Source organism: Mustela nigripes, chromosome 16 (assembly GCF_022355385.1).
Source record: "Mustela nigripes isolate SB6536 chromosome 16, MUSNIG.SB6536, whole genome shotgun sequence".
In the NCBI taxonomy this organism is placed as follows: Eukaryota; Metazoa; Chordata; class Mammalia; order Carnivora; family Mustelidae; genus Mustela; species Mustela nigripes.
Genome location: NC_081572.1, coordinates 4186006 through 4202612, shown reverse-complemented (window position 1 = coordinate 4202612; position 16607 = coordinate 4186006). Strand labels below are relative to the sequence as shown.

At 54.8% G+C, this 16607-nt stretch overlaps 1 protein-coding gene across 3 annotated transcripts in view; it reads left to right on the top strand.

The window, feature by feature from the left end:
• Positions 1 to 16607, top strand: part of SEPTIN9 (septin 9) — a 144273-nt gene that overhangs the window by 32804 nt on the left and 94862 nt on the right. The gene's annotated exons all lie outside the window — the stretch shown is intronic.

Sequence of the window (16607 nt, the reverse complement as noted above, 5' to 3'; positions counted from 1 at the left end):
TTTCTTGACGACTAGTGCCAGAGAGCACGTTTTCGTGTGCTTACAGGGGACTCATCCATTTTCTCTTTGTGAAGTGCCTTTTCAAATCTGTTGCCTATTTTATTTATTTTTATTTTTTACTTTTTATTTATTTGACAGAGAGAAAGAGATCACAAGTAGGCAGAGAGGCAGGCAGAGAGAGCAGGGGAAGCAGGCTCCCCGCTGAGCAAAGAGCATGATGCGGGACTCGATCCCAGGACCTTGGGATCATGACCTGAGCCGAAGGCAGAGGCTTAACCCACCGAGCCACCCAGGTACCCCTTGCCAATTTTAAAAGTGGTTGTGTGGGGGCATCTGGCTGGCTCGGTCGGTTAAGCATCTGCCTTCAGATCAGGTCATGATCTTGGGGTCCTAGGATTGAGTCCCGCATGGGGCTCCCTGCTCAGTGGGGAGCCTGCTTCTCCCTCTGCCAGATGCTCTCTCTTTCTCCACCCCCAGGGGGCAATTAAATACATAAAAGCTTTAAAAATATATTAAAAGCGCATTGCTTGACTTTTATTCTTTCTGGATACTGGTCTTTTGTCAGATATGTGTATTATAAATATGTTTTTCCTGCTCTGTGCCTTGAATATTCATTTCTTGAAGATCTCTTCTGATGAGCAAAAGTTTATCATTTTAATTTTGATGTAATCTAATGTAACAAATTTCTTTCTTTGTGGTTATGGCTTTCTGTGTTCTTTATAAGAAGGCCTTGCCAGCTCCCAAGTGGCAAAGGTATTTTCGGTGTTTTCTTCTAGAAGCTTTATGTTATAGCTTTTATATTTGGTTTAGAAATTATCTTTTGTGTGTGGTGTGAGGTAGGGGGTTAAGGTTCATTATGTTGGGTTTTGCTAGCTGGTTTATTTTTTCAGTATGGATACCTGGTTGTTCTAGCACCATTTTTAAAAAGACATTGGAGTACCTTGGTGCCTTTGTTGAAAATCAATTGACTTTGTACATGTGGTTCTATTTCTGGAGTCTATCCTATTGTATTGATATTCTGTCTATGCTTTGGCCAAGACCACTGTGTCTTGATTAATGCGGCTTTATAATAAGCCTTGAGATAAGCCCTCCTAGTATATCCAAACCACTGCTTTCGATGTTCTTATTAAATTTTTATTTTTTATTTTATTTTTTTTAAAGATTTTATTTATTTATTTGACAGAGAGAGATCACAAGTAGGCAGAGAGGCAGGCAGAGAGAGAGAGGAGGAAGCAGGCTCCCTGCTGAGCAGAGAGCCCGATGTGGGACTCGATCCCAGAACCCTGAGGTCATGACCCAAGTCGAAGGCAGCGGCCTAACCCAGGCCCTAACCCTGAGCACCCTTTTAAAAGATTTTATTTTTAAGTAATCTCTACCCCCAACGTGGGACTTGAACTCACGACCTAGATATCAAAAGTTGCACACTCTACTGACTGAGTCTGCCCAGTGCCCGTAGATGTTCTCAGTCTATTAAATTTCCTTATAAATTTTAGAATTAGTCAATATCTATTAAAAAATGCTGTGTGGATTTTGAGGTTGCATTGAATCTATAGGTCAATTTAGAGAGAATTGATATTTTAATGACACCAGCTCTTCTCATCTTATAAACGTGGTATGTCTCCATTTTTATTATTTATTTATTTTGTAAACCAACATATAATGTATTATTTCTTTCAAGTCTGTCTCCATTTTTAAAGGCACTTTTCTTCAGTCTCTATAGAATTATACTGTACTGTAGTTGTCAGTGAAAAGATCTTCATGTCAGTTGTTAAATTTATTTCTAACAATTTTACTTTTTTGGTGCTGTTGTCAATTGAGTATATATTTTAAGTTTCATTTCCAATTGTTTGCTGCTGATATATAATAAGATGCAGTTGATTTTTGTATATACATTTTATATCCTGTGACCTTGTCAGAGTCATTTTTTTAAAAGATTTTATTTCATTTATTTGACAGAGAGAGATCACAAGCAGGCAGAGAGGCAGGCAGAGAGAGAGAGGAGGAAGCAGGCTCCCTGCTGAGCAGAGAGTCCGATGTGGGACTCCATCCCAGGACCCTGGGATCATGACCTGAGCTGAAGGCAGAGGCTTTAACCCACTGAGCCACCCAGGTGCCCCTCAAAGTCATTTTTTATCCCAGTATTTTTTTACTTATTTCTTCCTGATCTTGATTCTTTTAATTGTTTTTCTTGCCTTATTATATTAGCTAGACTGGCCAGTACCATATTGAATATGAGCGGGTAGGCTTCATTGTCTTGTGCCGGAGCTTAGAATGTTAACTATAGATTTTCCCCAAATATGCTCTTTGTCAGACTGAGGAGATTCCCTTTTGTTCCTAATTTGCTGGAGTTTTTAGCATGGATGGATGTTGACTTTGATAAGTACTCTTTCTGTATCTATTGAAAAGATCATTATTTTCTCCTTTGTTCTACTAATAGGGTGAATTACAATGATCGATTTTTGAATATTAAACCAAGCTTGCATTCCTGGCATAAGTCCTATTTGGTTACAGTATGCAATCCTTCTCATACATTGCTGGATTTGATTTGCCTAATTTTTTGTGAAGGATTTTTTATGTAGATCATGAGGGATATTATTGGTTTGGTGTTTTTTTGGTTAGTTTGTTTTGGTAATGCCGTTGTCCGTGTTCTTTCAGCCTCATGAAATGAGTTCAGAAGTGTACCCACCTCTCCATTTTTTGTAAAAGTTTGCGTAAGATTGGTTTTCTTTCTTTCTCTCTTTCTTTAAGAGATTTTATTTGTATATTTGACAGAGAGAAAGATAGCAAAAGAGGGGACACAAGCAGGGGGAATGGGAGAGGGAGAAGCAGACTCCCCACTGAGCAGGGAGCCCATATGGGGCTTGATCCCAGGACCTGGGATCATGACCTGAGCCTGAGGCAGATGCTTAATGACTGAGCCATCCAGGCACCCCGGTGTTATTTCTTTCTTAAGTGTTTGATGGAAGTCAGCAAGGAAGCCATCTGTCCCTAGAGTTTTCTTCTTGGAAAGTGTTTTTTTTTTAATGACAAATTAAATTAATGACAAATTAAATATGTTAAATGAATTTAATATTTAATTGGATATATTAAATGCATTTGATATGTAGAGAGAGCTATTCAAGGTTTTTACTTCCTCTTGTGTCAGTTTTGGTAAGTTGTATTTTGAAGGAATCTGTCCATTTCAAGTTGTTGCACTTATTCATATAAAGTTCGTAATTTTCCCTTATTATCATTTCAGTGTAGGCTCCTAGGGATAACCCTTCAGTCTTAATACCGGTAATTTACGTTCTCTATCTTTCTTTCTTTCTCTCTCTCATGAGTCTAGCTATGAGCTTATTGGTCTGTAGATCTTTTTTTTAAAAGATTATATTTGTTTAAAAAAAAAGATTATATTGTTTATTTGACAGAGGGAGAACACAAGTAGGCAGGCAGCAGGCAGAGAGAGGGAGGGAAGCAGGCTCCCTGCTGAGCAGAGAGCCTGATATGATGCGGGGCTCAATCCCAGGATCCTGAGATCAAGACCCGAGCTGAAGGCAGAGGCTTGACCCACTGAGCCACCCAGGTGCCCTGATCTATAGATCTTTTCAAGGAATGCTTTCTTCTTCTTCTTCTTTTTTTTTTCCCTTTATTTCTATCCTTATCTTCATGACTTCCTTCCTTCTACTCACTTTGATGTATGTGTCAGGTCCCAGGCAGGAAACAGAAACCATACCACACCAGTAATTTGAACAGCAAAATGTAACCTACAGCATTATTAGCAGGTAAAAGCTGGTTAGCTGCTAAAAGAATAGAACAAGACTCTGGAGGGGCATCTGGGTGGTTTAGTGGGTTAAGCCTCTGCCTTCCGCTCGGGTCATGATCCCAGGGTCCTGGGATCGAGCCCTGCATCGGGTTCTCTGCTCAGCAGGGAGCCTGCTTCCTCCTCTCTCTGCCTGCTTCTCTGCCTACTTGTGATCTCTGTCTGTCCAATAAATAAATAAAATATTAAAAAAAAAAAAAGAACAAGACTCTGGAGAACACAGAGCAGCAGAAGCAGCAGCAGCTAGTTTCGAAGGAAACACAGTGTGACGTTGGGTTTGGTCCCAGTTTCTTGGCTAGGACACCAAAAGCAACAGGCAACCAAGGAAAAAACAGATAAGTTGTATTTCATCAAAATTAAAAAAAAACCCTTCTGTGCCTCACAGGACACCTTGACTGAGAGCAAAGACAATCCATGGAAGCAGGGTGGGTGGAAATATTTGCAAACCATATATCCATAAGGGATTAATAATTAGAATATATAAAGAACTCGTACAATCCAACAACAAAAACCCAAACAGCCCAATTTTTAAAAAAACGGACAAAAGGACTGGCGTGGCCCTTTCTCCAGAGAAGACACACAGATGCCAACAGGCCCAGGAAAGGATGCTCAGTGTCCTTAAAAGTTACAGAAATGCCAATCAGAACATCAGGGAGCTGCTACTTTATACTCACGTTATCCAAAAAACAGAGTAACACTCGGTGACCAGGATGTGGGGAAATCGGAGCCCTCGTGCTCCGCCGCTGGCTGCTGTGGAAAACAGTGTGGAAGGTCCTCAAAAAATGAAACCCAGGATTCCCACGTGCTTCAGCACAGCCACTTCTTGTGGGATCCCCCAAAGAACCAAGGGCCGGGTCTCCTGCAGATACGCATGTGTCAGGGGCAGCGGCTGGGGGGCTGGGGCCAGGGGAATGGGAAGTTCATGTCTGAAGGGCACAGAGTTTCAGTTTGATAAGACAAAATGTTCTAGAGATGGGCAAGTTGATAGCTGCACAGTGACGAGGCAGAGGCCACGTCCCAGAAACCCAGGCCTAAATATTGTTAAAACGGTGAATTTTGTGTTAGGGAGATTTCATTGCGCACGTGCGCGCGCGCACACACACACACACACACACACACACACACAGGTGCACGCGCTCAGGGGGCTGCTGTGGCCCTGGGGCTGGGGAGCAGTATGTGAGAGGACAGGGAGAACCAGGAGCCCCGGCTGCCCTGCCTCACGGGGTCTGGGGTTCAGGCCTTGCTGGAGAAAGTGTGGCTGCCGCACACACCTGTGGTCTCCTGGTGGTGAAACGCTCTTCCCAGAGAGTGTGGTTGGAGCTGGTCTGTGGAAGCAGCTCATGGGTGGCAGAGAAGCTTCTGGAGGGCATGGGCAGGTCGGAGCTGGTCCACAGGAAGTTTCTGGGCGGTGGGCTGGGAGCTAGAGCAGGTGCACGGGAAGGGGCCCCCTGGGTGCCAGAGAAAGGCCATGAAGGGCGAGCACCGGACTGCTCAGGGCCCCGGGAGCCGGGAAGAGGAGCCCCTTCCCTTGTGCTGCCCAAGGGAGCCTGTCCCTTGTCCCCCCCCCGGCCCCCCCCACGACCTTTGTGTCTGTGTGCGTGCGGAGGAAATGATTCACACCCAAGTGCGAAGGTGGGGCTCAGAGCAGGCAGCCCTAGGGTTTGGGGAGCCCGGAGGAGGAAACGGGGGTGGGGACAGGAGATGTGACAGATACCGGGAGACGCGCCGTCCACACCTAGAAGGCCCGGGGGAGGTTTCCGCAATGCCCGGGACACCGGTTCCATCACATCTGAAGTTTACCCTTGTTTCAAGAGGCCTGGGATCCTTGGAGGTGACCGGAAAGGAAGGAAAAAGACGTCCCGTGGGGGTCGTGTGTGTGTGTGTGTGTGTGTGTGTGTGTCTGTCTGTGTGTGTGTGTGTGCTCCGCCTTCATTTCCATTTCGCTATCTTCCTGATCACCAGGAAGAATGTCTGCGAACCTGCCCCCACCGCCCGGCCCTGTGCTGCGTGTGGTGGGACGTGTGGACGTGGGCACACGGGTGTGTACACACACACACACACACACACACACACACAGACAGGCAGGGGCGAGCAGTCCTACAGATTGTACCTAGGCCTGGCAGGAAACCGGGCTCTGGGAAACTTCAGGCCCCACCTTTGGCACAAAACTGTGCTTTTTGTTGCTGAGCAGAAAGTGGGGGTGGGGCCCGTCGGTGCGCAGAAGAGCAGGTCCGGCCCTGGGCGTCCAGAGCAGCTGCGGGCCTGTTCGGGGGGCTCTTTGTCCCAAGCTTTGGGGGGCTTGGGGGTTCTAGGCCAGGATCACGGGGTTGCCCCTGAGAGGAACCTCGGCCAGAACACGCCCCCCACCCCGCTGCCCAGGGGCTCCCCACACTGGCGGAGGGCAGGCGGCTGAGTTGGTGCTCTGGGCAGCCTGTGCGAATATGGGGTCCAGGCCACCCCGCCAACCCCGGATGACTGTGAGTGGGAAAGGGGGGCCCCCGCCACAGATGCTCTGGGGGCGCGGGGCCGCCTGGCCTGTGGGGCGTGGGAAGGTCTGCATGAACCCACTGACCGATGGAGCTCGGGGCGAGCAGCCGTGTGACCTGGCAGTCGGGACAAACCAGCTGCAGGAGGGAGGGACACCGGCCACCGGGCCATTCCTGCTCAGTCCCTGTCATAACAAAGGACCACAGACCCGGTCTCACACAGCGGACACACTCCTCTCATGGTTGCAGAGGCTGGGAGTGCGCCGGCCGGGCTGGCTCCTTCTGGAGACCCTGGGGAGAATCGGGAGCCTCTCCCAGCTTCTCTCCGGGCTCCGGTGGCCGCCCGCCTCCCACGGCCGGTACCCCACGGTCGTCTCTGCCTCCGGCTCCCTAGGGCTGTCTCCCCCGAGCGTCTGTGTGTTCAGAGAAGCCATTCCTTTCTTTTACAGAGACACCAGCTCGTGGGTTTAGGGGTTTAGCACCCCCCCCACAATCCAGGATTCCCTCCTCTTAACTCCATCACATTTGCAAACCCTCATTTACAAATAAGGTCGCTTTCGGGGTTCTGGGCATTAGGGTTTCCACGTACCTTTTTGGGGAATACAGCTCAGCTTCCCACAGGCTCTCTGCAGAGGGGGCCTCTCTGGGCCTCAGTCATGAAGGAGGATGTGTAGGACAAGAGAGGGCCCTAGTGTGGGGTGTGGGTACCTGGATGCTGTGGGGGGGCTTGAAGGGGGTCAGGGCAGGGGAGGGGAGGGTGCTGCGGGTTTGTCTGGACAGGAGGCACAGAAAGAGAAGAGCTGCCGGGACGCCTGGCTGGCTTAGCCAAGTGTGTGGCTCTTGATCTTTGGGTCATGAGTTTGAGCCCCGCCTTGGGTGTACAGATTACTTGGGGGGACAAAAAAAGAGCTACAGTCACTGGTCTGAAAGGACTTAGTCTGAGTTCCTCCAAAATGTACCCTCAGGACTGGAGGCCTGACAGGTCCCAGAAAGTGTAGTTTGACTCGTCACATACAGAGGCATTTTGCCCACAAGCTGGATTTTCTGACAATGGAGCAGGCCAGTTCACAAAGTAGTGAGTTCCCCATGCCTAGAAGTATTCAAGCGGGGACTGTGTGGAGATTGTTCAGGAAAGCTGTAGAAGGGGCGTCTGAGGCTCCTACCAAGGTGTCTGTTCCTTGATGGGAACTTAACCCTCAAGGTGTGGCGATGTGGGGAACATGCTGGAATCGGGAGGGGCCTTCTGCTCAGGCCCCACACATTCTGCTTTGTCTTTACAGTTGGGGATCAGGCCAGGCTTGATCCTGCCACGCTTCCAGCCCGGCTCTTTGTCTTTGGCGGTCTCTGGTTCCTATGGCAACGGAGTCTCCGCCCTGTGGCCTACCTGCCTGATCCCACATGTCGTAATTAAGCGGGGTGTCAGAGGGGCCTGGGGAGACGTGTGCGGATTGTCACATATGCGGATGAACACATGCTTTGGTGTTGCACGTGTGAACACACACACCCCACCCCCGGCTGAGGGTCCCTGGTGCAGAGCCCCCCCCTCTGCCGCCCACCCGCCCCCGCCGGGTCCGAGATCCGTCGAGAACACCAGCTACGGAAGCTGGCCGCATGCCAAGCTCTGTGTAAGCACGGAATAACACGTGTCTTAGTTTTTGACTTGTTTAGTAAACCTGTAACACTTGTACTATTCTAAGCGCTTTACAAGCATGAACACATTTCAATTTCATGATAACCCTTTGCAGTAGGTAATGTTATCCCCGTTTTAAAGATAAAGAAACTGAGGCATGGGGTTACAGGGACCTGCCCGAGGCCTGCCTCGCTCCCTCGTGCACACACACACACACACAAACCCGTCCAGACACACTCGCACACATGTACTCGATGGCAGCTGTTCTCCTCGGATGTGAAGCGGGTCTCGGAGTGGCCAGGGTCCTGGTCGGGTCCGAGTCTCTCTCTGGCCTTGTTCTGCTGCAGACACTGAAGGACATTCCTGTAGCCTCACGCCTCTGTCTGGCCTGTCTCCCAGGAACTGGATTTCCCCTAGAGCCCCTGCCCAGCCCAGAGGGAGGCCTGAATGACCCCTCACTGCCTGGAGGTGACTGGTCAGGCTCAGTCCCCCTCCTGCCAGCCCCTCCGCTCACTGCTCTGTGGGCTGTGGGGCCCACTAGGCTTGCCCCTGGATCCGGGGACCCAGCAGCTGTCCGGGAAGGAAATGACACTTGAGCCTCTGGAAAGCTTTGGGAGAAGCAGCTGCAGGGACGTGTGGCCTCCTGCTGTCGTTCCCCCGCCCCCGAGGACGGGCATGAATGGATCACTGTGTGGACGTTCCCAGTGGGGCACAGGGTGGCACAGGCATGATGCCTGCTTGTCACACGTGCTCACGAGGACTTGCCCTAGTCCTGTGTGCTGCCCACTCACCCGCCCAGCCCAGGGCAGCCTGCAGACACCGTCCATGGTCTTGCTGAGACTTGCTATTTCGCAAGGAGACTGAAGCCCGGAGATGTCGAGATTCTACCAGCTGATAACTTAGCTGAGCTGGGGTTTCTGTCCAGGGCCCTGTGCCTCCAAAAACCCAAGTTCCTCCTATGACATCAGACGCAGGGAAGGATTGGGTGTGTTTCCATGAGCTGATTCTTTGGCTGGGCTGTGCTGCTCAGTTCATTATAGTTGCTCAATAAAATGCCCAATGAATGGGTGCCCCCCTCCCCTGGACCGTCATGACTGAGAGTCGATGGCTTTGGCCCAAGTGTCTGCCTCCGTTCCCTGGCCCAGTGCCTCCCTTTGGGGTGTGTGACCTTGAAAACAGTGACCCTCTCCGTTCCGCCTTGGACGGCGACTCTGAGTGGCGTCAGGGGAGCAGCTGGGGATTACCAGCGCCCCGTGGCTGGCCGGCTGGCCGCCACATTCCTGGCAGGGACGCGCGGGCGGTTGTCAGCCACATGTGTGGGGAGAGCTGCCCACGTACGGCTCACGCACAGGCCTGCCCCTGCCCTCCAGCACGAGCCCCCTGGGGGGCTGCCAAGACTCTGCTCTGGAACGTTGGCCAATGAGGGGGTCCTGCCTGCTGTCCTGGCTGTGGCGGTTGTTCAGGGTGGTCACGGTGGTGGAAAGAGCCTGCCCGTGGATCATGGGTCCTGTGTGTGTCCTGTGCGCCTTCTACCTGTGCTGTTGTGGGTGGAGACCACCGCTGCTCGTCCAGGGGCTGCGGCCTCTGAAGGGCCTTCCATGGTGGAGGGCTGGTGGGGGACCCGTATAAACACCGGCCCTGGGGGACGGGGGGTGTGTTTAGAAGCTCTCGGGCCCCTTCCTTCTGTGCCAGGGCTCTGAGTATCCGTCTTCAGGGGAGAGCCAGTGTCTGGGTCTTGGAGTAAGAGTAATACAGGGTGGGGTGGGTCTCCCTGCTGGTGGGGGCGTTCCTGGACGCAGATGCAACACTGTGCCAAACAGGGACTCTGGGCTTAGGCGAGCGAGCTGGCGCTGCCCGGGCGGCTTCGCTCTGCAGAAGTGGGTAGCGTCCCTGCCCCGTTAGCACCCCCGCTCCGCTGGGGTTAGTGAACGCCCGCTTCCCCTGCCCCCGACCCCAGCATCACACGTACTGTGCACCCGGTCCCCTGGCCTCGAGAGCCTTCTGCAGGGACTCAGAGCCACAGCCCCTGCTGCCCTTGATCCTGTTGATCACCCACACGGATGGACGTGGGCATTGGACAGGCCTAGTTCATGTCTCCCAGCAACTGCCCCGATCCCCGGGGCCTGGACAGGCTCCTGCCTTCCTTGCCTCTCTGCTGCCCGTGGGGAGATGGGGGGATGGGCAGGCTACGTCTCGGCAGCTTCTCCGAGGCCAAAGGGGGATGTCACAGTAATCATGAACCTGACGAACGCCGTGGGCTGCAGGCGCTGGGGCCGCCCTGGGGAAGTGCTGGCCCTCCTGCTTCTCTCCTGTTCTTGTTTCTTCTCCTCTGGCTGTTGCCCCCCCTCCCCCTCCCTCGCCCTCCCCCCTCCATTTTCCTCCCCGCTCTGCCATGCACTACCGCCAGGACTACGTCCTCAGGGGCCACCTCCGTTCCAGTCCTCTCTCTGGTTCTCTGAGTGGGGACTGGAGGGCAGAGAGGGGCTGCCCCTTCTGGGGGGCTCCTGCCGGCCAGGCACTGAGCAGGACGGTTTGCAGTCTCCAGCCTGCTTCTCCATCCACCTCTGGCCTGCCGGGGGCTGGGCGCAGCCGCCGGAGACGCAACCCCGGAAAGGGGCTCTTGGACCAAGGGTTGGCCGTCAGGACAGAGCGCTGTGGGGGAGAGGGGTAGGCGCCATGGAGGGGAAGCTATTGTGACATGCGCTAGTGCTTTATTTATGACTTAGGATGTTTGTGGGGTGACTGGAGCAGAGCTGGAGACGTTGCTGGCCAGAAGTCCAGGATTGTCCACTGCGTGGCTGGACCCAGCCGCTGGGGGAACTCTGGGCAGGCAGATAAGGCGTGGGGGCAGGGGCTGACGTTCGCTTAGCATCTGTCCCACACCAGGCACTGGGTGCAGAAGGGCATAAGGAGCGTGGTCATCTGGGCCGGCCCACACCTCCCTGCAGAACCTTCCAGGTGCAGGTCAGGACTGAGCAAGAGCCTTTGAACTCCCAAGGCACGATCGTGCTCAATAAGCATCCCTCTGGCGGTCTTCAGGAGGAGAGAGAAGGCGCGTCCGCGCTTACAGGGCTGCGTTCCTGCGCGGACTCTGCGTGGGGGTCTGCCCCTGCCCCGGCAGCTGCTGTGGTTCTCTGCAGCTCTCTCCTCCCTCCACAGACTGTGGAGTGGTCCCCACGGAGCGCAGTGGGGAGCACTTTACGGTCCATACCCACGTGCCCGTCCCTCCGATTCCGCCCCGATACCGAACTTTGCTTTGTCACCTCTTTGTCCGCCTGCCCGTCCTTCCATCCGCCCGTAGGTCCACTTTGTTGTTACTCCTGGTGCATTTCCGAGGAAGTCACGAATGTCCTGATGACCTACAGAATCATTGCCAGACGCTCCCAGAGTCACCTGCAGAATTTCTGACCACCTGCCCACTCCGAATACTCGTCCAGGGCTGCTCCTTCCCCAGCAAGAGCACGGTGGGCGGAGCTGGATGGAGCCTGGGTTCCAGTCCCGGCTCTGTCGTTAACAGCTGTGTGGAACCATCTTGCTTCTCTGGGTTCAGGGATGAACGGCGTTCGCCTGTGTGTTAGAGGTGACGAGCACTACCAATGACCAACTCCTGTTTCGTGCCTGACACTTGCTGTCACGAATCCCTTCGATGTAGGGATTGTCATTCCTAATATTTGGGGGGATCAGGGACAGTTCAGAAAGGTAGAGCAACTGGCCAGCGGCCCTGCCGCCTGGTGAGTGGTCACCCTGGGTCTGCGCCCTGCAGTCCGACCCAGAGCCCAGGCCTCGGCTCCTGCTGATGGTCTTAGGCTGTGATTCATCCCTGGAGTGGCCAGTTCTGCTCTGTCTGTTCTGTCTGTTGGTGTTGGTGAACAGAACTCTCTTTCTCCAGGTCTATCTCAACACAGAACTTTCCAGAACGGTCCAAGCCTACTCTGGGCATGTATTGATTTGGTGACCTCTCTGACTTATGTTAGTGTATGTGCTCTGTCAAGCTCAAACCTTTATTTTCCAATTTCAAATGCCCAAACAAGCAAACAAAACGAACCCGGGGGGGGGGGGCCCAGACTCTTCATTCTGCTGTGATTGTATCAGACTCCGCCCGGGGCTAGTGCGTAAAGCTCAGGTCTCTGCCTTCCCTTCAAAGGAGCTCTCAGACTGGCAGGATGAGGGACAGATGCCCTATCAGCCAGGGAGCTGTCTGGCTGTGTAACAAAGACTGAAATAACAGAGGCCGACACAAGAGAGAAATTAATTTCTCTTCCACTTCCCCATCCAGATGTAAGCAATCAGGGCGGCCCAACACGTCCATCCTGTGAAATAAGATGGTTGCTGTGGCTCCTGCCATCACATCTGCACTCCTGCTGGGGGAGGGAAAGGGCAGGAGTGTCCTGAAAGTTAAACACTTCAGATCCCCTCTCGCTGGACAGAACTAGGCACATGCGTACTCTTGGCAGCAAGGGCACCTGGGAAATGTATTCTTTCAATGGGCACCGATATGTCCAGCTGATACTTTGTCACCGTGGAAGAAAGGGAGAGTAGATATTACGGAGGGCACCGAGGGTCGTGCCACACTTGGTATGTAGGGTGACGGCCAGCCTTGTGGCAGGGATCATTCCCGGGAAAGGTGAGACTGGGAGACAGCTCATCAAGGAGGTGACATTTGCGCTGAGCTTGAGGGGCAAGAGAATGGCAAGTGTCTTGGCACACGTGCCGCCTGTCCTGAGGTCAGGGCAGACATAGTCGGTCGATCATTACAGCTGTCTTTCTCCCTGAGCACCGAGCAGCCCCGGAGACCTGCTCCGCATCCCCACAGTGGGCAGGCGATTGGCTAGGGCCTGCCTGTTGAACCCCACCGGCCCCCGCATCTCACCCGTCCCCCCAGAATGAATCCGCTGCGGCTGTCCGACCACGTCAGCTAGCGGTGGGTGCGCCCCGTACCCACTCTGCATCCAGTCATGTCCTCTTGGTGGCTTGAACTTGGTCACGGTGGGGTCATTTCCATCACCGCAGTTGGCAAATGTGATCGATCAGGCATTTCCCCGCCTCTGGGTGGGTCGCTAGACATTCACCAGCCCTCCGGACGCGGCCTCTGCCCTATCTTCCATCCTTTCTTTCTATCTTTCTTTTTTTTTTTAAAAAGATTTTATTTATGTATTCGACAGAGATCACAAATAGGCAGAGAGGCAGAGAGAGGAGGAAGCAGGCTCCTTGCTGAGCAGAGAGCCTGATGTGGGACTCGATCCCAGGACCCTGAGATCTTGACCTGAGCCGAAGGCAGAGGCTTAACCCACTGAGCCACCCAGGCACTCCTCTTTCATCCTTTCTTAAGCAAAGTCTTCCTGAAAGGTCTGAGTGCAGATCTCTGTCTTAATAGGGGGTTCCTGCTGCACAGCGTTTCCCTCCTTTTGAAGGTCTTGCTCTGCCTTGGGGTCACCGTTCGGGATGTCAGCGCCTCCCACGCAGAACTAAGGTCGCGGGTCTGAGTGGGGAGATTCGGGAGCCCGGCGGGACTGACAGTGGTTGTGTGGTGCTGCTGTGTCCCGGGCACCTGCGGCTTGGCTGGATGGGGGATGGGCGCCAGGGAAGCCACGTGGTTCTGCAGAAAGCGGATGTGTGTTTGGAGGTCGGAGGTCCCCGACAGGACCGTGCTGGACTTTTCCTAGACAGATGATCTAGATCATTCATCATCGAGTGGGAACCACTCAGTCCTGGGCCTTGCCCAGCCTGCTCGCCCAGAAGACCACATGTGCCACGTGGGCTCCATCTGTTCCCTTCACTCCAGCCGCGGGGTGGGCCTCGGGCTTGTGAGACGGGCTGACATCGGGTGATTCACGGGCCTGGAATGTCCGCGTTTACCTCTGTGAACACGACGCCCCTGGTACCAAAGGCTCCGCTTGGGTTTGTGTGCTGGTCTGTGCACCGCGGGTACTGCGGCTTCGGCTCGCCTGCCCCCCCCCTCCAGTCCCGGGGGGCCGTGCCGCTCCAGATGTGCGCTCACTTGGGCAAGGTCGGCCGGCCCGGGGCCAGGTCTGCGGGCATGTGGATGGAACAAGCTGCAGAGACCCAGACTCCACGGTCTCTGAGACCCGTGTTGACGTGGCCCCCTCTGGCACGCCTCCGCCCTGCCCCCCGGGGTGGGAAGTTTCCCTCTGCTGGAGAACAGCTGTTCTGACGAGGGAGCCCATCTGGCCAGCAGGACAGTAGGCGGACGGACTGGGGGTGCTCTGCGCCTCCTTCTTTCTCTGGCTGTGTCTTTCCCTGCGGCAGGAGAGGACTGTCCCCCCCGCAGGCTGATTGCTGGCTTCCCTCTCCAGTGAATGGTCTGGGTCAGAGGCTGCCCTGGTCCCTGGGAAACCCACCGGAGGGTCCGGGAGAGAGTCCCTCCTCCCACGGGCTCCTGGGGGGCTTCTCAGAAGTGGCGTCCGAGCCGAGGACCTGAGGGCTCCAGAGTGAGGCAGCCAAAGGACGCCTGGGCGGCTCAGTCCGTGAAGCATCCGACTCTTGATCTCGGCTCCGGTTATGGTCTCAGGGTTGTGAGTTGAAACCCCACATTGGGCTCCACACTGGGCATGGAGCCTGTTTAAAAAAATTAAAAAAAAAAAAAAGGATGGGGCAGCCAAGGTCGGGGGGAGGAGGGGGATGGCTACCAGGCGGAGCGCGACACTGGCTTGTCCGGGAACGAGGGGCAGCGAGGCAGGGGCAGAGGGCCTGGGGATGGAGGGCCTAGGACAGCCTTGGGGGCCTTGCTCGGCTCTCAGCACCTTTGCAGGTGAAGGTCGGATGTGCATCCTAGAAATGGGGTCCCGTCAGCAACTCTGGGTTAGGCTGGGAGGAGCAGACGCCCTGGGCAGGGAGGCCCGCTTGGGGCCCGAACGGTTCTTCCTGGAGCCTGCAGCCAAGCGCGTGAGGGAGGCTGGGCGTTCAGCAGTGATGAAAGACACCCCAAACCTGTCTCTGACTTGGGGCCACTCCAGCGATGCTGGGGGCGTGGGGCGCTGGCTCTTAAAGGCCGTGGGCTGTCTTGTTCCTCTTCCCTCTGGCCATTTTCCAGGTCAGTCCTCCCCCTCAGCTCCCCGTCTGCAGGAGTCTCCTGGAAGACTTTCTGTCCCGACATGGGCAGGAGGAGCATGGCTGCCCAGGTGCCCAGCAAACCAAAGAGACACACAGAGGCCTTCTGTGGGCCCCGGATGCAGACGGTCTAGGGGAAGCCTCTGCACCCCCCACCCCCACCCCCCACTGGGGCCTTGGCACTGGGAGGCCTTTGTCCTTGGGGCTGGTCTCTCTCCTCACAGCCTGGCCAGAGCTGGCATCCCCCTGGTCAGGGCCCTCAGCCCAGCCTTGTCATCTCGGCGAGTGACTCATGCTGGGGGTGGGGGGCCCCGAGCGCCAGGCGGGCTGTGGTAATAGCAAACCCATGACGTCCCCGTCCCTGAGGTCACTTCACACGAGGGACAAATGGTTCATTGAGGTTGGTTTGGCTGCCTGCTGGCCCCGGCAGCCCTGGTCGTGGGGACATGTCATTACCCGGGAAAGCAGTGCTGGCTCACGGGGAGGGGGCCTGGCCAGCCTCCCTCCAGCGCAGAGCATCTGTTCCCAAGGCTCTGGGCCCAGACCCAGAGGCTGCATCTCAGGTAGAGTGAGGCAACGTGGGTGCCCTCCCCCAGGGGCCACGCCGGGCCGAGGGATGCACCCGGCGGTACACAGCCTCTTCTCGGTGCATGGCGGGCAGGGACGGGCAGAAGAATCCAGGCCACAGGGAGCCCCCCCCGCCCCCCTCTGCATTTTGGCTACTGATGTCAGGCCCTTTGTCCCCAGATGTCGTGCTCCCGAGGTCTCTGGAGTGAGCTGACCGGCTCCTCTTCTTTCTTCCCCATCGTTCCCCGGAGGTGTGGGGCAGGCGAGGCACGGCCCAAGTTGCTCAGTAGAAATGAGGATGAGGGCCAAGTGGGGGAGGAGAGGGGCCTGGGGACCTGCCTGCTCAGGACTGTCCCCACATATGGGTGGCTTCCCGCTGAGCCCTTAGAGGCCTGGCCCAAACAGAGGCCGAGGCACCCAGCCCCCCCCCCCCCCCCACCCTGAGCCTGGGTTTGAACCCTGAGCAGAGTTCCGTAGCACCCGCGATCCTGGGGTTGCCGGATGAGAAGGGGCACGGAGCCCAGGTGTGCCTAGACACTTGCTCCTCCCCTGGCTCCCGTTTCTAGGGCCTGTCTCCGGCTCTGGAGCACCCCCCTACCCCCGCCCCGGCCTTACAGACTAGCTTCTGGGGACATTTCCCCACAGAGGCCCGTTGATGGGAAACCAGTTCTCCTCCAGGCCCCAGAGCTTTCCTGTGTAAGCTTCGGTAGTCAGGTTTCTGCCGTTGCTAGGGACGCCTGGGAGCTGATGTCTCCCTGGGGGCCCCTCCTCCAAGCCTTCCCTGGGGGGTCCGTGGCGCAGCCCCTTCCTCAAAATGGAGGGGCACATGCCCGAGTTCCAGGCTGCTGTAAAGGCTGTTGGGAATCCCTACTTCGGCATCTTCTTTCCGCTCTTCTGAGGGTTTTTGCTTGCTTTTCTACTTTTAAATTTTTTTTTAAGATTTTTATTAAGATTTTATTTATTTGACAGAGATAGACACAGTGAGAGAGGGAACACAAACAGGGCGAGTGGGAGAGGGAGAAGCAGGCTCCCCGATGAGAAAGGAGCCTGATGCGGG